Genomic DNA, 22,364 nt, shown 5'->3' with positions numbered 1-22,364 from the left:
CACATCTTAATGCCTATGAGCGTTTACCATCCATTTAATTTTTATAATTGTGTTAATATATACTTATTAGTCGCTCTCTAGACCAATTTGGAAGAGTTGTTGTAATGTCCTATCCTGTCTTGTCATGTTATGTAAACATTTTAACTCAAAGTCGTCCAAAGAGGTGGAGGAATTGCCTGGACGATCAAAAGTGGCTGGAATCCAAGCAAAAAAAATCAAAAAATCTTGTAGAGGCAGTGTTTGAATCATGTTTTTGATGTTGGAAATGGATTTAGCACCATCAAAAATGTTTAGGACACCTAAAATTTTGAAATTTAACATCTATAACTTGAATTTACAAAAATCTTGGCCGGATTTTCTCTAAATATGACCAAAATTTCCATACCTTTCAGGGGAACTCCTCCGCCTCGTTAGACTACACGTTTTAGCTCGGTCAAATTACTAGAGGTTTTTAGACTTCAGGTTTTGACAACCTATTATTTTCCCATGGGTATTCTTTTCTAATGTAGCCTATTTAAAGGCATAAAATTCCAAATAATTTTCCTTTTCTCAAAGAGGTCATGTTCCAATTATCTAAAAATCGTGGGAGGTTGTCGAACTATTAATATTTTGGTATTATTTTCCCATGGGTATTCTTTTCTAATGTAGCCTATTTAAAGTCATAAAATTCCAAATAATTTTCCTTTTTTCAAAGAGTTTATGTTCCAATTATCTAAAAATTGTGGGAGGTTGTCGAACTATTAATATTTTGGAGCTTCTTTAAACTGATGCTATGTCAATAATCTTCTTCTCCAAGGTCTGACGTTCACTAGATATGCTCTTACTCCAATCCAACCCTAAGGATTTTTTGTTGAGGTATGTTCTGCATTCTTAGAGAAAACTAAGTCTCTATCCTTTTTCAGAATATTAGACTAAAGGTAGGAAAGATACTTTTATTAATTTTAATTATCTAAAAATTGTTGATTTTAATTATCTAAAAGTTGTGGCAGGTTGTTGAGCTAGTAACTTTTTGGAGCTACATCAAACTGATGTACCAATTTTGGAGCTTAAAGAAATTCAACTAACGTGTTTTATGTTGGCTTCTTCTTCTTCCTCAACAACTTCAACTTTCACCTTTTAAAGATACATATTCTTTAGAAATGACAAACCCCTACCCACCCCAATCCCTAATAATTATCTCTTGATAACTTTCCAGGGCAATAGTCCTTAGCGACAATAACATCCACCTTAGTCGCAAACCCCATATATATTTAAGAAAACTGAACAACCCCTACAAACCTCTCTAAGAGTTATTTCTTGCCTTAAAACTCACCAAAAATCCCAGATTGATGTCCACGTCAATTTCAAAATAATCCAAACCCCTTATATAATTACACTCAGTACCTTCCCTAATAAACAAGTTGCATAATTATCCACAATAGTCTTAATAATTCTCGAGCTCACAATACAATTTACAATCTTAAACCTAATGTTCCCAACCCTAATCCCTAAAAATTCTCATAATTCATGGGCCCTTCGCAATGCAATTTACAGTCTTAAATCTAATGTTCCCGACCCTATTCCCTAGTAATTCTCCTTAATGACTTTCCACCACAACGATCCTTAAATTGAACCCTTTATGTAGTTACGCCTCAACCCCTTCCCTAACAGGCTACATAATTACCCACCGCGATCCTTACCATCCACAAACTTTTCCCAATTTAATTTATTTTAATTATCATAAATTAAAATTTGAAAAAAAAAAACAAAATCCAAAACACTATTCCATCGCATGGAAAATTATTATTTAATTATCATAAATCAAATTTTAATGTGCTCATGAGGTGGAGTTTTATAACTCCATTGACCTTTTCTGTCCGCTTAATTATAACACTCGAGAAAAAGACGTTAACATTTTGTGATCCTTTGTTATTTTAAGCATTATTGATTTGGATATTTATTATTTTATTTATTAATAATTTGCATATGAAAGGATATATGGACTTTCCTTAAGAAGGGTTCAATATTTTGGTCAAGATACAGATTCATCTCATAGTTATTTGGTTTATTTCAATTTTATATGGTTTTTAATTAATTTAAAAAATTAATATTATAAATAAAAAAGAGTTTATTAATTTTTGAATTTAGATTTTTGTGACCTATAATAATTATAACAATATTTTTTTGGTAAAAATTATATAGGAGATAATTTAGTCTACGGAGTTGGATGATTTATTTTCAGAATAAGATGAGGAACTAGATCTAGGAAATGAAATAAATAGATGAAAAGAATAGCTAACTAGTAGTTAGACTATAATAGCTAGTTTGACTTAATAGCCAATATTAATAATTAGATTTGATCAAGAAAAAAAATACCAAATTAAATGAATTTTAATTAATAAATAATATTATTAAATTAAATTCTATTAATATTACAAATAAATTCAATTTTTTTAATAAAATCTATTAAAAATATAATTCTTAAGAATTAGTATTCTAATAAATAATAATATTATAAACAATATTGTTAAGAAGGTATTAACAAATTTTATTACTCCAAATAATTAGTAATATTATTACTAAGAAATATCAATAAAAATAATAATAATATTAAAAACATTATTGTTAAATTAGAATTAATAAATTTTATTTTTAAAAATAATATTTAAAAAAAAAACTTTAGGAAAATAAAGTAGGGATCCAACACGTGCTCATACTCCAACCATCATCTCAATTCAGATTAACATGCCTATTTTTAATTTCTAAGGCCTCTCTAAATTTACGATGATGAAAACGGTCAATCCTAGCAATGACCCTAGCATCTTCTATGCAAATGTGATGATTGGTCTTTTCTACATGTTCTTCCAAAGGGGAGGAGCGAGACCTTCCATGCTTGATGTCTGCAGCATGCTCACAAATCCTTTGATTTATTGATCGACTAGTCTCACCAATATAAGGAGTCCTACATAAACAAGGAATGATGTAAACACCCTTCCCATCCTTTGGGTTAATCGGGTCCTTAATAGAACAAAAAGAACTCCGAATAGTGCTAAGGGGCCTAAAAGTAGAAGGAATCCTATGTTTTTTCAAGATCCTTGCGATTTTATATGTGGTCCCCTGAAGAAAAGGAAGATGAACTCTGGAAAACCGATCCTTGGGATCAATCTTATTCTTCGGACCTTTTTCAGCATTAAGGAAAGCTCTAAGACCCTGGGACCTGCTATAACCATTCCTATTGAAAACCTTAAGGAGGTGGGTTTTTTCAACTTCGAGGTGATTTTCATTAGAAACTTGAAACGCTCGAGTGACTAAGGTGTTGAGAACACCTAGTTTTAGAGCATGGAAATGATGGGAACTAGCATGAAGATATTACTCTATGTGAGTTTTCTTTAGAAAAACCTGATGAGAGAAAGAACCGTCATCCCTTTTTGAAATAAGAACATCAAGAAAAGGCAAGCTGCCATTACCTTCAAATTCCATGGTGAAATTTATGGAACTCGATTGATTATTAAGATTATGGTAAAACAACTCCAACTTTTCTTTACCATGAGACCAGACAACACAAGTGTCATCCACAAACCTTTTCCAAAGCTTGGGTTGGAATAGAGTGGATGACAAGGCCTTGGATTCAAAGTCCTCCATCAAGAGATTGGCCACAATGGGGGAAAGGGGTGAACCATAGCAACACCAAAGGTTTGTTCATAAATTTCACCCTTTAAACTAAAGAAAGTAGAGGTGAGACAAATTTTAACCAAAAAAGCAGTATCAGGATCTGTAATGTGATTGATGACATCAATGGCCTCATTAATAGGGATATTAGTGAATAAAGAGACCACATCGAAACTCACCAACATATCATTTGGATCAATTCTAATACCCTTTAACTTGTTAACAAACGAGGACGAATCTTTAACAAAGGACTCAGTTCAACCAACGAGAGGTTTGAGCTTTATTAGCAAGATATTTCATGAGAAGATAAGTTGGCCCTCCTATAGTGTTGACTATGGGGTGTAGGGGGGCCCCTTCTTTATGGATCTTGGGGAGACCTTAAATCCTAGGAGTAAGAGGGTTGCTCCCAATAAGCTTCTTACTAAGGGAGCTAACAGTGCTACTAGATTTTATAGCTAGAGAAACTGATTTTGAATTTTGTTTAAGGGATCCTTAGCAAGCTTTCTGTAGCTCCCACTATTACATAGGTGATCTAATGTATTTTCTCGGTAATCCTCCTTGTTAAGGATAACAGCTGCACCCCCTTTCTCATCTTTTAGAATAACTATGTCGTTGTTAATGTTCAAGGCTTTGAGAGCTTCAAACTTAGGTGTGTTAAGGTTGTTCTTAGGGGGTTTAGCCTTTCTCAGGATAACAACACAATCCTGCCTAATAATATCTTTAGTAGCATCTGGTAAATCCCTTATCTTGAATTCAATGTCACAGATAATATCATGTACAGGGATTTTTCTTGGAGCTACAATAAAGTTTAAACCCTTCTCTAGAAGACTAAAAACTTGAGGATCAAAAGAAAATTTGGACAGATTAACCACCTTATTGCTAGAAGAGGACGAAGAAGCCTTATTTTCCTTAGCTACATTATCCAAAGAAAATAAATTGATGTTATTTATATGATTAGAAAAAGGATAGTTATTCTTCATATCAGAAAGATTATTATTATTATTATTAAATTTAATTTTACTATTATTACAATAATAGTTATTAATATTATTAGCCCCAATGGTTAGCTCAACCGGTCAATTCATTGCCTCACCAATCGATAGGTCACAGGGTTCTCCCCCAAGCCCTTGGGGTTAGGCCTAGTTATTGGCCGCGGGGCTTGATTCCCTTTGGGGTTGATCGGCCCAGATATTTCCGTTGACGTATTGGCCACCCAATGACTAGGGTGTCCATGAACCACACCAAAAAAAAATGGTTATTAATATTATTGTGAAGGATCCTAAAAGAAAAATCCAAAACCAAATGGGGTTTAACAGAGTTAAATAACCCTAGATTTGAGTCAGCCAAACCATTCAACAATTTATTGTCATTAGACGAGGGTAGACCAGGATTGGAACAGGAAGAATTTGCGGGAACCTGAGGGACACAAACAAGGGTCGAGATAGGAGGATGCAAGACGGATGAGAAATCAATATCAATGTTAGGCGATCTACTTAATTCGTTTGATGAGGAGGGACCTCATCACCCTGAAACGATGGGGAGGGAGGGGACATAATCACAACAGAAGGATTTGAAGAAGGGTAAGAGATATGGGAATTAAATAAGGAGCAATGACTTGCATGAACGCCATAGGATGAGGTTGAGCGGGAGGAAAGAAAGTTCGACAGGCCGAATTTTGAAGAAACACCCATACCATTAAGAACAGAGCAAGAGGAATTGCCAACAGAGACCAAACAATGAGGAAGATTCCGTTGAGAAGATTGTGACAAAGCACCACCTGATGAATCTTCACAAGGACCAGCAATCGAACAATGAAAATTTGGAAAATCGCTTGCTTAGGCTAACCTATTCATTTCTGAAGGATGAGTAGTGTTGTAATTCTCCTCACCTGTGTATCTCGGTTTCCGCCTCCTTCATAAATTATAATCTTTCTCAAAATTGTACTACTTATGAAAAAGACTATTTGTTTTTTAATTAGATTGAGACTTTCATAAAATGAAATACTTATAAAAAATATCGAAATGTTTATATGCCAACATAATTTAAATTTATAAAACATTATTAATTTTTTACTAAATTATATATATCTCTCTCTCTCTCTCTCTCTATATATATATATATATATCTTGTAAGTCAAAAAGTTTATATTAATCAAAAAGCATATACAGAGATGAAAAAATGCATATGGTCTCACCTCAACCACTTTATTTTTGTTGACCAATGCTATAACCTTACAATATACAAAAATCAAAATGCCCAACTAAGAGGTCCATAGCCTTAGAGTCCTAACATACCAGAAAACAAAAATAACAAGAAAGACACCAGTGATCATAATAAGTCTTCAAAGAAAATTGAAGCAGGATTATCTAACCCTATTCTTGGAGGAGGATGGGGGCGATATGGGTAGCTGACATGATGCTCAAAGTGAGCAAGCCAAGTTTCCAACTTTTCAACTTTCTCTTTTAATAGATTTTTCCCACGCAAGGAAACCACAATTATTTCACGAACATGGCATTGGAAGTAGTGGAGTTGTTCAAGTTTGGCCATAACGACCTCACGCTCCTCCCTTCGTTCTCTATCAAGAGATTCCAACCGATCAATGACAAATTGAACTAGCTCCTGAATTGTCATGGAAATCTCGGGAAGCTTGGAAGGAGAATGACCTGATAATCCTACATGACCCTGAATGTTGCATCGTTCTTGAGAGGCCATATCACGCCTGTGACCCAATCCTCTACCACCTACGCCAACACCATGAGCACTCTGAATTATCATTTTGTTGTTTATGCCCATCATGGAGTCGACCGAAGATCTACGCCCCCCATGAGTTTCTTGACCCCCACACCCAACACCACACATTGAACCAATGCCCTGCCTGGAGCTTCCACCTCCCGCGTTTGCCGCTCAACCCCAAACACCTTCAAGAGTAGATGAACCTTCTATCTTTGCCTGGGTGAGGGCACATGAGTGCAAACTAGACTTCATATTGAAGTCCACGAAGAATATGAGGCCCCAAAGGAAATACCCAAACCGAACCAATGACCATTGAAATAAATGAGGCAACATACAGAAGAAAAAAAATAAAATAAAAAGAAATAAAATAATAATAATAATACAATAAAAAATAAAAAATAAAAAATTAGCACCCAAAACGAACAACCACCCTTCACCAGAGGCCAAGCAGACCACACTGCAGACTGAGAGGGAAAGGGAATCGGTCACAACAATTCACCGCCGCGAGAATTCACCACTAAATGAATACTGAACGAAATTAGAACAAGCACATGAATCATCTACAAAGAAGGCCAGAAGGAGACTAGTAAACAGCACAGTAGAGAAACTAGAAAAGCAGGCTCCAAAAATCTAGACCGATGTAAAATCCACAAGGTAACACCAAAAGGAAGTGTAAAACTAGTAGCCCCGAATGGGAAGAACTAAGTGATGACAATGCCTAAAGACCAACACCACCCTAGCACCAAAACCACCACCCCAAGGAGGAAAACACCACCAAAAGACCTGGGGCCAATTAAACAAACAGCAAACACCAAATACAAACGATCCAAGAGGCGCCAACCATGAGGCCAAGGCGAGAAACCAAGAGAACTTAGAATGACTAAACCTGGAACTAGCCAAAACTGCAAACGACACTCCCTCCCACTTAGGAAGGAGAGGGAAAGTTTCACAATTTGCAGGAAAGAAAGAGAAATTACTGGATTAGGCCTGCAGAAGGAGCAAAAAGCAGATGATCACCACCTGAGCCTAGTGACCAGGAGAAATAAGAGCACAAAAGAGTGTGTCATTCGGAGAGCCAGAGAACAACCATAAAAATTTATGAACCATGTGATTTAATCGAAGATGCAATGGTGCCATTGAAACCCAAACCAGTGCAAATCCGTTGCACACAGACGAGGGAGAACTTTTCACACAAAAGAGCCCAGAGACATTAACTATCGCGTGGTGGAGGAGTTGTTGGCATGCCCTCCTCCGCTTTAACCAAGAGCCAACTGTCAATTTTCACGTGACGAGTGGTTTCCGTAACCTGACACCCTCATCATGGATAATTTTATAAAATTTTATTGTAAATAAATAATTAATAAAATCTAAAGGAGAAAAAGTTACTCAATATTTCATACATGGTAGCTAAACACATTAAATATAAATAATAAATTACATACAAATCATTCAATTAAAAACAATTAACATTGCTAATAAGACATTAAATAAATAGATAAATAAGAAGAAAAAATTAAAATAAATTTATTTTTAAATGCCAAACATAAACAAGGGAAAAAATAACATATTAAAGAAAATAAATTTGTAATATATTTTCTAGATTCATTATATTAAAATATATTTTTTTTAATCGAACCATTAAGTGTGGTTCATTTTTAGGATGAAATGGTGAAGAAAAATTGAACATGTCCAAAGATTAAATAGGTAAGGGCTTGAAAGTAAAAAAAAGTCAAACAATGTAACCATTGGAAAAGAACATTCAATGAAAATTAGAGGAAAACAAAACAACATAAATATAGATTAAAAAGGAAACAAATTAAAATAATAATAATAAATAAATGAATTTCAAGAAACCAAGATGCTTATTACCTTATGAATTCAGGCTTATGTGATCCATATTACATCACATAGGAGAACATTTTGTGACCCCTTTCAAACCAAATAGTGTGATTCATCATCAGGACGAGATGAAGATGTAGATCATGGCACGGACTTAAATAGAGGGTGATGTAGAGACCAAAATATCATTTAACGGTTAGTTTATGAAAATTAATATTTTAATAATGATTATTAAGATCAAATAATAGGAGTCGTCTACGGAGGCGAAGGAATTGCTTGCACAGCCAAAAGTCACTGGAATCTTGGCAAAAAAATTTCAAAAAATCTTATAGAGGCAATGTTTGAATCATGTTTTTGATGGTGGAAATGGATTCAGCACCATCAAAAACCTCTGGGGCACCTAAAATTATGAAGTTTGACAACTTTTACTTGGATTCACAAAGATCCCTGTTGTATTTTTTCAAAATATGGTCGGAACATAACTTTGTTGGAAATAATACTGAGAGGGGGGTGAATCAGTATTATCAAGCCAAATATTTCCTCTTTAAATTCTAGATGATATATGCTACTTCAGTTAATAAAAACCGCATATATACGCAACTACAGATAAAGAAACCCACGTATATCAAGCAGACTTATAATTTGAATTATCTTTCAGATGTCGGTTATTAATATGTGATTCAGATGCACATAAACAGTACCAGAAACAGTGAAACAGAGCAAAAGACAGTCACACACAAGAACACAAGATATAAGGAGGAAACCCAATGTGGGTGAAAACCTCCTGCTGCAATTCGTTTCTATCTTCTTATTAATTAGAAACTTCTCTTTACAATGTCTTGTACTGGAGCAGACTTTACCAGTACGTAGGCTGCAACCTGCAGAGAGCTACAACTCTCTCTCGTTTTCCAGCTTTCCTGGAAGGGAGCTCCAACCCCCTTAGTTCTTATACTAGCTTGAGATACTAGTACGTAGGATCCTACCTGCAGAAGGCTACAACCTTCTCTTTGCTTTCAGGGACCTCGTTTCATTAATTTTCAGACTGAATTCACAAGTAACATCAATCAAGAATTTCGGCATAAGCCAAACTCCTTTTCACCAATCAAAAGCTAAAACAAATAAGCACTTCTCTGACCACTGTACCTAGAACACAGTAACTATAATCAAACACCAATTCTGAACCCAGAACACTGCAGCAATAAAACAGAAGCAGCTAGAACATAAATCAATATGTATACGCTATTTCACTGTTCAGCAACCTGCGAGTATACGCTTCTGTACCACAACCAACCTGCGTATACGCTTCTTTCATTCACAGAAAAAGCGTGTATACGCACTTGAAATTTACTGAACCTGTGTATAGATCTATAAGGGGTAATTTATTCTTTTAAGCATTCAGACATTAGTTAACCCAAATTTATAGATCAAGAGAGCGCCAAATAAATCAAAATTATACAGAGATACCAATGTTCAAGCCTTGAGATTTTGATCCATCAATAGCCCTTATCCTTCTTGCGCTTAGGTTCCTCCTTTTCAGATCTAGATCTGCACCATAACCTGATCACCCATGTTCCAGATCTAGCACAATATCAGATATTCAATAATTCAGATGATGCCTTGCCACATGATCTCCTTCCTCTTTTATAGTTATAGGCCTTGCACAATACCACGGGCCAAAACCATAATAAACAATACCAAGGGCCCAAAACCTGGGGTCAACTCTTCTGACGAGATACAATGGTCCATAACCATGGGTTCAAATTCCAAGGACTAACAACCACGGACCAAAGGTAAGTTTCCCACCATGTACGCGCTTTTATGTGCATAAAAGTGCGTGCATATGCATACGCGACTTCTTCAAGGTGTACCTGCGTATAAAAGATTTCCTTCATTCTGAGCACCTGAACTGAGATCTGTCACCAAAGAGAGTTGCCATCAAGGACAACACTTGTACCATAGCGCCACACCTGTGTCAAAATGCCAACAATCTCTCCCTTTGGACTTGATGGCAACCCCAAGATCCTCAAAGTCATTCTCCCCCTTTGTCATCAAGGGCAAAGGGTTGTGCTCCCCCTGAGTACATAATGATATCTCTGCTCTGTTGTGCTGAACATGCTCCCCCTGACTGTAGGCAAGATCTGCAAAAAGATGTTCTTCAAGAGGAATCATGACTTAAACATCATAAAAGACCTTCCTATCAGAAAAAGACTCAATACATACAACCATCACCCAACCAAGTGCGGATACATCAGAAATTCACATATGAAAACCAATTGCATCAATCATCCCAGGCATAGTGGGGAAACCAAAATAGGTCGTTACATGACCTTGATAAAAAAAATACATGACATAGAGACGAAATATCAAGACTATGCAAATCACCAATAACAACTATCAGCAGCATCTGACAATCACTGTAGATATCAGCAATCATGTTCTCCTTCTGATCTCCTTTCTGCAGCTGATCCACCTGAACCAAAACAGCTTGAGTACGAGAACCAAGAACTTCTAAGGTAATGCCAACAATGCACTATTAGAAGGTTAACTGCTCCCCCTGAACCTGTGCCTGATGGTCTCTGACAGATCCATCTCAGACTCTCTCCAACCAGAGTCTGCCCTTGCTGATTTTCTTCAGAACTCCATATACGCGACTGAACCTGCATAAATCGGCATATGTACGTGGATACCCCTCATCCAACTCGCGTACACCAACTTTTCTTTGGAACAGACAAGCTTCAACAGTAGGATGAAGCGTCAAGGACTCCCAGCTTCTGTCTGAGATATTCAAAAGTTTCCCTGGGTAATGGTTTGGTGAGAATATCAGCAACTTGTTCCTTAGAAGGAACATACTCCAATTTGACCTTTTGTTCCAACACTTGTTCCCGCAGAAAGTGATACTTGATCGGTATGTGCTTGTTTTTTGAATGCATGACTGGGTTCTTTGAAATGCTTATTGCACTTGTATTATCACATAAGATAGAGATAGGTGGAGTACAAGTGATTTGAAAATCCTACAAGGTTTGCATCATCCAAAGGAGTTGAGTGCAACAAGATGCAGCAGCCACATATTCCGCTTCAGCTGTAGATAAAGCAATCGAACTCTGTTTCTTGCTGAACCAAGATACTAATCTGGAACCCATAAAGAATGCACCGCCACTTGTGCTCTTCCTGTCATCAACGCTTCCGGCCCAATCTGCATCTGTGTAAGCATGAAGAGTGAGATCTGTATCTCTAGGATACCATAAGCCATGGTTTTCAGTTCCTTGAAGGTACTTGAAGATTCTTTTGACTGCCTGAAGATGAGTTTCCTTTGGGTTGGCTTGAAATCTTCCAACTATTCCCATTGCATGCATAATATCTGGTCGGGTACCTGTCAAATAAAGCAAACTCCCAATCATGGATCTATAGGTTGGTTGATGCACTGTTGCTGATTCATCATTTGCACTGAGGCTGCATCCTGTAATCATGGGGGTACATACAGGTTTTGAATCTTCCATGCCATACTTCTTCAGAATCTGCTTGAGGTACTTGGTTTGAGACAAGAAGATACTGCCTTCATTTTGTTGGATTTGCAATCCAAGAAAGCATGTCAGTTCTCCAAGTAAGGACATTTCGAATTCTTTCGGCATTACCAAGGCAAAGCTTTGACTCATAGCTTCTTCATTGCTTCCAAAGATAATATCATCTACATACACAACAAGTATTAGCAATTTGTTATTTTCAATTTTTATATAGAGATTGCTATCTGCTGATCCTTTTGAAAAACCTTGTCGATGAAGGTATTTGTCCAACCGATAGTACCAAGCCCTTGGAGCTTGTTTAAGCCCATAGAGCGCCTTTTTAAGTCTGCATACAAGATTTGGATCATTTCCAAGGATAAAGCCATCTGGTTGCTTAATGTACACTTCTTCTTCTAAGTCTCCATTCAAAAAGGCTGATTTCACGTCCATTTGAAATACCTTGAATTTTTGAAAGCTAGAGAGGGCAAGGAACATTCTGATGGCCTCAAGTCTAGCTATGGGAGCAAAAGTTTCTTCAAAGTCTATTCCTTCCTGTTGAGCATACCCTTTGCAAACAAGCCTGGCCTTGTTTCTAATAACTTCCCCGTTTTCATTCAACTTGTTCTTGAAGATCCATTTTGTTCCTATGACATTCTTATCTTTTGGTCTAGGGACCAACTCCCAAGTGTTGTTCTTTTTGATCTGCTCAAGTTCTTCATCCATTTCCTTGACCCAGCATTCATCTTTGCACGCTTCTTTTACATTTTGTGGTTCAGTGGAGGAGAGCAATGCCAAATAGCTTGAGGCTTCTGCAATTGTTCTTCTAGTTTGTACACCTGCTTCTTTCTGCCCCAAAATCTGATATTCTGGATGATTCTTCTGCACATACCTAGATGGAATCTTCTCTTCTATCCTTATCTGTTCCGCTGGTGCCTCTTGAGGTTCTTCTTCATCATCAGTTTGATTTGGAGGGTAGTCTTCATTTTCTTCTATATTTTCATAATTTACTTGCCTAGGAATGTTTCCTTTTTCATCAACCACAACATCAATGATGTCAACAATTCTTCCAAGTCTTTTATTGTAACATATATATGCTTTGCTGTGGGGAGAATAACCAAGAAGAATTCCTTCATCAACTCTAGGTTCAAACTTGCCAAGATGTTCATCATTATTCTTAATGTAGCATTTGTTTCCAAAAATTTTGAAATGTTTTACCGAGGGAGTCTCACCATACCAAAGCTCATGAGGAGTTTGAGTGCTATTTACCTGGACATTTGTTTTGTTGAGAATAACCACCGCAGCATAAGCCGCTTCACCCCAGAAGGTTGCGAGAGTTCCAGACTCATCAAGCATAGCACGAGCCATTTGTTGAACCGTTCTGTTCATTCTTTCCACTACCCCATTTTGTTGAGGAGTCCTAGCTGTAGAGAATTCCCTTATTATTCCATGTTCTTCACAGAAATCGAAAAACTCATTTGAGGTAAACTCCCCTCCTCTATTAGACCTGAGACATTTAATTTTGCAATCTGATTCATTTTCAACCAATGCTTTGAAATATTTGAATTTTTCGAACGCTTCATCTTTGTGCTTCATCAGTCCTATCCAAACCATCCCGGAAAAGTCATCAATGAATAATATAAAGTATTCTTCTCCTCGAGGTGACCTTTTCTTAGATGGACCACATACATCTGTATGAACTAGCTCAAGAGGCCTACTAGCTGATCCTTCCTTCTCAGGAAAGTTAGTTCTGGTTTGCTTACCAAACTGACATGATTTGCATATGGTGTTGTCTGGACTTTTGATATCTGGAAGACCACGAACTGCCTGGTATTTGCATGCTTTCCTTATTTGTGAAAAGCTTAGGTGCCCCAACCTCCGGTGCCATAACCAATGTTCATCATCCTTGCTCAAATAGCATTGTTGTTGTCCTTCTTCAAATATGTATAGATTATTTGGAGTTCTTCTACCTTTGATCATTGTTTCACCTGTATCAAGATCGTGAACACGACATCCATTTGATCTAAATATTACCTCGGTTCCTTGATCGCACATCTGACTGACACTCAGACGATTATGCTTCAATCCATCAACATACAACACATTTCCAGCTTTGACCTTTTCTTTCAATTGAGCAGTACCTTTTCCTTTTATGGCTGCAGGGGAATCATTTCCAAAAGAAACCTTCTTCCCTTTTTCTAATGTAGTATATGATTCAAGTTTTTCTTTATCCCCTGTCATATGCTTCGAACATCCGCTGTCGATATACCATAGATTTTCCTGTCCTTCTGCATAAAAGGCTATCCCACATCTTTCTGGTTGTGGTTCCTTCATTATCCATGTTCTGACACTTGAGGTTTGTTTCTTCTTAGTTGTCTTCCAAAACCTGCTCCTGCATTCAGAATCTTCATGACCAAAGTTATTACAAATAGAACATTCAACTTCATTTTCAAGGGCCGAAAAGTTGTTATAGGTCCTTTTCGTGATCCCAATCATATTCCTTTGTTTTTGGACTTCTCTAGTCATGATTTTTTTATAGGCAACACATTGAGTTGCTTTGTGACCAAAATTATGGCAAGAGAAACATTGGCCATTGAAGAAACTCCCGCGATTATAAAATCTATCATCCAACCGATTGTAGTTTCTACTAACATCCATTCTTGAGGCAAATTGAGAAGATTTTACCTGTGACTGATTGTAGCTTCTATTTGTCCTTAAGGTAGCTTGCCCCCGATTTTCTTGATATTCTTTGTTTGTTCTTGAGGTAAATTGTCCCTGATTTACCTGATGATTTCTATTAGGCCTTTGCTCGCTCCTCCTTGCTGCATCAAGATAACTTTTGGATGTGGAAGCTTGAGATGTTACTCCATTATATCCCAGACCTGTCTTGATTAGTGGAGAACGCACATTGATAATCTCATCCAGAGTTTCAGATCCTTTAACAAATTTAAGATTAATAGCTTTTGTTTTATCAATCTCCTTTCTAAGACAAACAATTTCACATTCCAATTTTTCAAGATGTTTTTCCCTTTCAGCCAGTTGGCATTGTAGAAAATCAATAATTGCACTTTTCTCTTCTAAGCAAACTTTGAGATCAGACATTTCATTATAAAAACCCTCTACATCTATAGCATCCATGTACTCATCATCTTCAAAAGCCATTAAAAGTTTATACTCATTACCTCGTTCATCTTCGTCACTATTTGAGAGTCCATCACTATCTTCATGAGTGTAATAGCTTTTCTTATTTGGATTCCGTTTCTTGTTCCATCTAACAGGTTCCTTTCCTTTCTCAATCTTATCTTTATGAGGACACTTGGCAGCATAGTGACCTACTCTTCCACAAGCAAAGCACTTGAAAGGTAACTTATCTCGGAATCGTCCAGCACCCCTTTGAAGATTTTTGACAAAATTTGATTCTTCTTCTTCTTCTGACCCATGTCCTGATTCATAGTACTCTCCTTTGCCTGAAGCCTTGAAGGCAGCTTCTCTCCTGTCAGATGGACCTCCTTTCCTCATTTCATAAGCAGTTAGAATTCCATGTAGTTGTGACATTTTAAGATGTTGTAGATTCTCCTTTTTTTCTATAGCAGAAACTTTAGATTCAAACCTAGGTGACAAAGATCTTAGAACTTTTTCAACCACAACAACCTCTTTTATTTCTTCACCCAATTTTTTCATGCAATTAACAATCTCATCCACACGAAGAAAATAGTTAGCCACACTTTCATCATTATACATCTTGAGATTTTCATACTGAATCCTGAGGGTTTGAAGTTTTGCTCTTTTTACCTGATCATCTCCTTCATAGCTCAGAACAGTCCTGTCCCATATTTCTTTTGCGGATTTATACTGCATAACTTTGACAAATTCAGATTGCGACAGACATCCCAATAGAGTATTGACTGCCTTTGCATTTGTTTCATATTTCTTCTTCTCAGTCGAATCTGTAGGAGTTGCAGTAGGAAAAGTATATCCTGTATCTATGATATCCCAGACTTCTGTACCCAAAGATTGAATATAGGCAGTAACTCTTACCTTCCAATATACGAAGTTTGTCCCATCAAAAACCGATGGCCTGATTAATGCTTCCCTCTCGTAGTTGCTCACGATGAAAGATCTTCCGTCAAGCGATCAAGTTATTTCAGAAGGACCTGGCTCTGATACCAATTGTTGGAAATAATACTGAGAGGGGGGGTGAATCAGTATTATCAAGCCAAATATTTCCTCTTTAAATTCCAGATAATATACGCTACTTCAGTTAATAAAAATCGCGTATATACGCAACTACAGATAAAGAAACCCGCGTATATCAAGCAGACTTATAATTTGAATTATCTTTCAGATGTCAGTTATTAATCTATGATTCAGATGCACATAAACAATACCAGAAACAGTGAAACAGAGCAGAAGACAGTCACACACAAGAACACAAGATATAAGGAGGAAACCCAATGTGGGTGAAAACCTCCTGCTGCAATTCGTTTATATCTTCTTATTAATTAGAAACTTCTCCTTACAATGTCTTGTACTGGAGCAGACTTTACCAGTACGCAGGCTGCAACCTACAGAGAGCTACAATTCTCTCTTGTTTTCCAGCTTTCCTGGAAGGGAGCTCCAACCCCCTTAGTTCTTGTACTAGCTTGAGATACTAGTACGCAGGCTCCTACCTGCAGAAGGCTGCAACCTTCTCTTTGCTTTCAGGGACCTCGTTTCATTAATTTTCAGACTGGATCCACAAGTAACATCAATCAAGAATTTCTGCATAACCCAAACTCCTTTTCACCAATCAAAAGCTGAAACAAATAAGCACTTCTCTGACCACTGTACCCAGAACACAGTAACTGTAATCAAACACCAATTCTGAACCCAGAACATTGCAGCAATAAAACAGAAGCAGCTAGAACATAAATCAATATGTATACGCTACTTCACTGTTCAGCAACCTGCGAGTATACGCTTCTGTACCACAACCAACCTGCGTATACGCTTCTTTCATTCACAGAAAAAGCGTGTATACGCACTTGCAATTTACTGAACCTGCGTACAGATCTATAAGGGATAATTTATTCTTTTAAGCATTCACACATTAGTTAACCCAGATTTATATATCAAGAGAGCGCCAAATAAATCAAAATTATACAGAGATACCAATGTTCAAGCCTTGAGATTTTGATCCATCAATAGCCCTTATCCTTCTTGCGCTTAGGTTCCTCCTTTTCAGATCTAGATCTGCACCATAACCCGATCACCCTTGTTCCAGATCTAGCACAATATCAAATATTCAATAATTCAGATGATGCCTTGCCACATGATCTCCTTCCTCTTTTATAGTTATAGGCCTTACACAATACCACGGGCCAAAACCATAATAAACAATACCAGGGGCCCAAAACCTAGGGTCAACTCTTCTGACGAGATAAAATGGTCCACAACCATGGGTTCAAATTCCAAGGACTAACAACCACGGACCAAAGGTAAGTTTCCCACCATGTACGCGCTTTTATGTGCATAAAAGTGCGTGTATACGCATACGCAACTTCGGAGCGTATAACCCGCGTATATACGCGACTTCTTCAAGGTGTACCTGCGTATAAAATATTTCCTTCATTCTGAGCACCTGAACTGAGATCTGTCACCAAAGAGAGTTGCCATCAAGGACAACACCTGTACCATAGCGCCACACCTGTGTCAAAATGCCAACAAACTTAAAACACATAATCGTTAGGCTATAGCCAAATAATTTTCCTATAATGGCTAGTTTAAGAATAATAATAATTAAGATAAAAATAAAATAATAATAATCATTATTAAAATATTATTTTTCATAAACTAGCGTTATAATGATAATGATTTCATAAACTAGCATTATAATGATGATGATGATGGTGGTTAACGTCCACTGAGACAAAACTTTGGTCTATCGGACCTAAAGAAACGAATTATTTAGTTTGATTTAAGATTTTATTCCTATGCTCAAAAAGCTTGGAGAGAAGCCTCCCGAGCTCACTGTAATTTTGACAACATAGAAGGCTAGGAAGGTCAATATTGCAACAAAGATTTTGAAACTGAGATCTAATGTGGTTGTGCACGGGACACTCTAAGAGAAAGTGATTTTCATCCTCGATATTTGTATTCTCACAAAGATGGTAGAACCTTTTCATCCATGGTGTTTTAGGAACTGCCCAACGACCAGTTTCACTATGGAGCTCATGAGAGTTCGTTCTAATCTTGGCTATATTACTTTTCTTCTTTGAGCTAGTTAAAGCAGAGAGATACTTTTGATCTTCTAAGGTGGGGTTGATGACCTCCTTATAATATCTTAATTTTCTTTTAGCTACTAAATCTTTCTCACACCACATTTTTTCTTTGAACTTAGAAGTAACAATATTTTTAATGTTATTAATTTTTTGCAATGCAACATTCTCGTCGATCTCCCAATGGTTTAACTAGGCCCTGGTGTCTTTGTGCCAACCTCGTTTGAGCCTTAGGTGGTTTTGGCTGGAATTTAAAGCTAGCTTAGGAAGTCTATGGTCTCATATGTTATTGAGTTTGTGCTTGTACAACAGAAACCTAGTCATAGCTAGGCTCTCGATAGGGGAAAGACCCACTTCTATAACGAGAATAAGATAGGGTGTGTTGCTTTTAATTTCAGGTTATACATTATAAAACGCTTCTGGATTTGCAATAAATAATAATAATAATAATAATAATAATAATTTTACCCTTCCTTTTGATTGCTTTGTTTTAATTTTAGTCTCTTTTAATTATTATTTTTGTTATAGGATCTTGACTCATTGTCGTGACTCCTATTTATTTTACTTGTTTATTATCTTTATTAATTATTATTATTATTATTATTATTATTATTATTATCTTAATTATTATTATAAATTAAGATAAAAGTTGAAACAATGTGTCTCACAGAAGCAGCAAGGTTGGGGAAATTAACTGAGAATAAAGGAACATTGATCCGAATAAAGGTGAGTTCTATTCATCATAAGTACGACATACTTAGTAAAACCTCAAGTCTAAAAGGAACGAGAATATTTATAAATGAAGATCTCATTCCAGAAGATCAAGCAGACTTAAGAAAGGAGGTTCAAAATGTAAAAGAATCTAGAAAGGAAGGAAAATGGGCAATAATCAGAAATAGAAAAGCCTTTATTCGAGATAGAAACCAAAAATATAGTAATATTCAACATGCTCCAGATTATTTCTTGGAACTGTTAGGGTTTTCCATGGAACAAAGGCCCCAAGCTAAGTTGGATCTCAAATGATGTTGATATTATTTTGCTTGTTGAAACATGGGAGCACGAACAATATAAGGTCCCTAACATAGATGGATTTACGCTATGGTATACCCAGAACAAGCGATCCTCCCATAGAGGCATTAGGGGAATAGCTTGTGACATTAAGAAGAACATCTCCCCCCATGCTAGGATTTATAAAAACGACCCTTACAACCAATATAGTTGGATAGAGATCAGTGACATTAATAATAAAAAGATCTACATAGCAATATGTTATTTCCCCCCATCAATTCTAACTTCTATAAGAAGAAGAATCTAGATAAAAATAGTCCTTACAATGGTTTAGAGAATGACATTTCTAGCCTAAGGAATGAAGGTAATATCCTTTTAATAGTTGCCTTTAATGCTCGAACTTCAAGCAACCAAGCTATTATTCTAAGCAATCATTCCAAACCTAATCCTCTTTGGTTAGACGAAGATCCTACTCTGGCTAGTAGGTACAAAAGGAGCTCTGAAGACCTTGGGGAGAATTTGTTTGGGTTGGAGCTAGTAAAGTTGTGTAGTGCTCAGGATCTCATAATTTGCAACGGTCTAAAGAAGTGGCCCAATTCTAGCCAAATGACCTACATCCATGGGCTTGGTAGCAGCGTGGTAGACTATGTTATTTCCAATCTCTCTTTATACAACGAAATAATAAATTTTGACATCTTAAATGACCACGAGCCTGACTCTGATCATAGGCCTTTACTTATAACTCTCAATTTTGTCAGGCATAGAGATCCCATAGAAAATAATCCTTATAGCCAAAAGAACTTAATATTTGATAGAAATAAAAACGATCTCTTTCTAAATGAATTAAAAACTAATTTTCTTCCTTTATCTAGTATAGACAACATAGAAGACCTCTATCATAATTTTACTACAACCCTCTCATATTCTATTAACAATTTCTCAATTGAAGTTTTAAATAATAAAAGAAATAGCAAAACCAACCCATGGTATGACAAAGATTATAAAAGTGCGAGGAGAGCAATTAAGGAAGTTGTTGATGAATCTCTTAAAATGGGCAAGATAAAAATATACAAAACCCTAACTAAAAGGAAAAAGAGGCAATACATTCGTAAAAGACAAGAGAATCTCTTACACCTCTCTAAGGTAGCTCCTAAGAAATTTTGGAGGCAGATTATGACTAGGAAAACTAAAGATAATAATAAAATTGCTCTACATGATTGGAATTCCTGTCTTAAAAAGCTTTATAAATCTCCAAATGTCATGGATAACTTTGAAACCCTACTCACAACGAAAGAATTTTTCTCGTTAGAAGACATTGAGTTTGGGGTTAAACGCCTGGCTAATGGGAAAGCTAAGGACATTGAAGGTTACCAGATGGAAATCTAAAAAATTGGAGGTCATGTCCTCATCCCCCATATCCACAAGCTTTTCAATCAAGCAGTCAAGCAAGGGTTCCCTAAACCATGGACTGAGAGCCTCATTATCCCTATTTTTAAAAGTGGGGATACAAATAACCCCTCTAATTATCAGACAATTATGATCAACCCTCTCATAGCCAAGTTATATGGTAGTATTTTGGAAAAAAAGTTGAGCATATGGCTTGAAAGTGAAGGTAAGCGGGCTAAAGGCCAAGAGAGTTTTAGAAGGCATCACTCAAAAACAAATCAAATCATTACACTTAGGATCATTGTGGAGGAATGTCGTAATGATAAATCCAATCTCTTTTGTTTCTGTGTGGACTTTAGACAGGCTTTCGATATGGTTCCTAGAAACAACCTTTGGAATAGATTAGAAGAGCTAAAGGTTCCTTTCAAGTTGAAAGTTGTTGTTATAAGGTTATACGAGAATGTAATTGCCAAGCTAAAGAGCAATGAGGGGTGGTCGAAAGATATTAAGTGTACTATCAGAGTTAAACAAGGTTGCCCCTCTCCCCTACCCTATTTGGCATTTACGTCAACAAGCTCGAAGGTTATTTAGAAGAAGCAGGATGTGCTGGCACGATCTTAGCTGGGATAGTCATCATCCTTCTTCTCTATGCTGATGATATTGTTCTTCTTGCAAGGTGCCCATCTGATCTTGATAAGCAACTTAGGTTTCTTAAGGATTTTTGCTCTACCATGGGTATGACTGTTAACATTGACAAAACAAAAGTTATGATTATCAAATCCAAGAAGGACACTTACGCTAATTTTATGTATGACAATAATAACTTGGAGGAAGTGTATTCTTACAAGTACCTAGGAATTGATATTCATCACAAGCTCAACTGGAACTATAGCATTGAGAAAATGATTAATGGGGGTGGAAAGCTTATTTTGGTCTTGAAAATAATTGTAAAACGACAAACCTCGTAATGTGGGATAAAAATAAGTTCCTCTTTGAAACTTTATTCACTCCTATTATCTTATATGGATGTGAGGTTTGGGGTTGCAGTATCTCTAGAGTATCCTGGAGAAAGATTGAGCAAATCCAGAAGTGTTTTATAACGTATAACCTGAAAATTAAAAGCAATACACCCTATCCTATTCTCCTTATAGAAGTAGGTCTTTCTCCTATCAAGAGCCTAGCTATGATTAGGCTTCTGTTGTACAAGCACAAACTCAATAACATAGGAGATCATAAACTTCCTAAGTTAGCTTTAAATTCTAGCCAAAACCATGTAAGGCTCAAACAGGGGTGGTATAAAGACACGAGGGCCTGGTTAAACCATTGGGAAATCAACGAGAATGATGCATTGCAAAACATTAATAACATTAAAAGTATTGTTACTTCTAAGTTCAAAGAAAAAATGTGGTGTGAGAAAGATTTAGTAGCTAAAATAAAATTAAGTTATTATAAGAAGGTCATCAACCTCACCCTAGAAGATCAAAAGTATATCTGTATTTTAACTAGCTCAAAGAAGAAAATTAATATAGCGAAGATTAGAACGAACTCTCATGAGCTCCATAGTGAAACAGGTCGTTGGGCAGTTCCTAAAACACCATGGATGGAAAGGATCTGCCATCTCTGTGAGAATAGGAACATCAAGGATGAAAACCAATTCCTCTTAGAGTGCCCTGTGTACAACCACATTAGATCTCAGTGTCATAATCTTTGTCACAATACTGACCTTCCTAGCCCTTTACGATGTCAAAATTATAGTGAGCTCAGGAGGCTTCTCTCCAAGCTTTTTGAGCATAGGAATAAAACCTTAAATCAAACTAAATAATTTGTTTCTTTAGGTCCGATAGACCAAAGTTTGGTCTCAGTGGAGGTTAACTATCATCATCATCATCAAATTATAATATTATTAGTCTTAAACTAATCGTTATTGGAATATTATTTGATCTTAATAATTATTATTCAAATATTAATTTTCATAAGCTGGCCTTTATATGAACCA

Source organism: Pinus tabuliformis, chromosome 1_1 (assembly GCF_031772625.1).
Source record: "Pinus tabuliformis cultivar Carrire ecotype Pingquan chromosome 1_1, CPIR1, whole genome shotgun sequence".
Classification (NCBI taxonomy): Eukaryota; Viridiplantae; Streptophyta; class Pinopsida; order Pinales; family Pinaceae; genus Pinus; species Pinus tabuliformis.
This window is presented reverse-complemented; position numbering follows the sequence as displayed.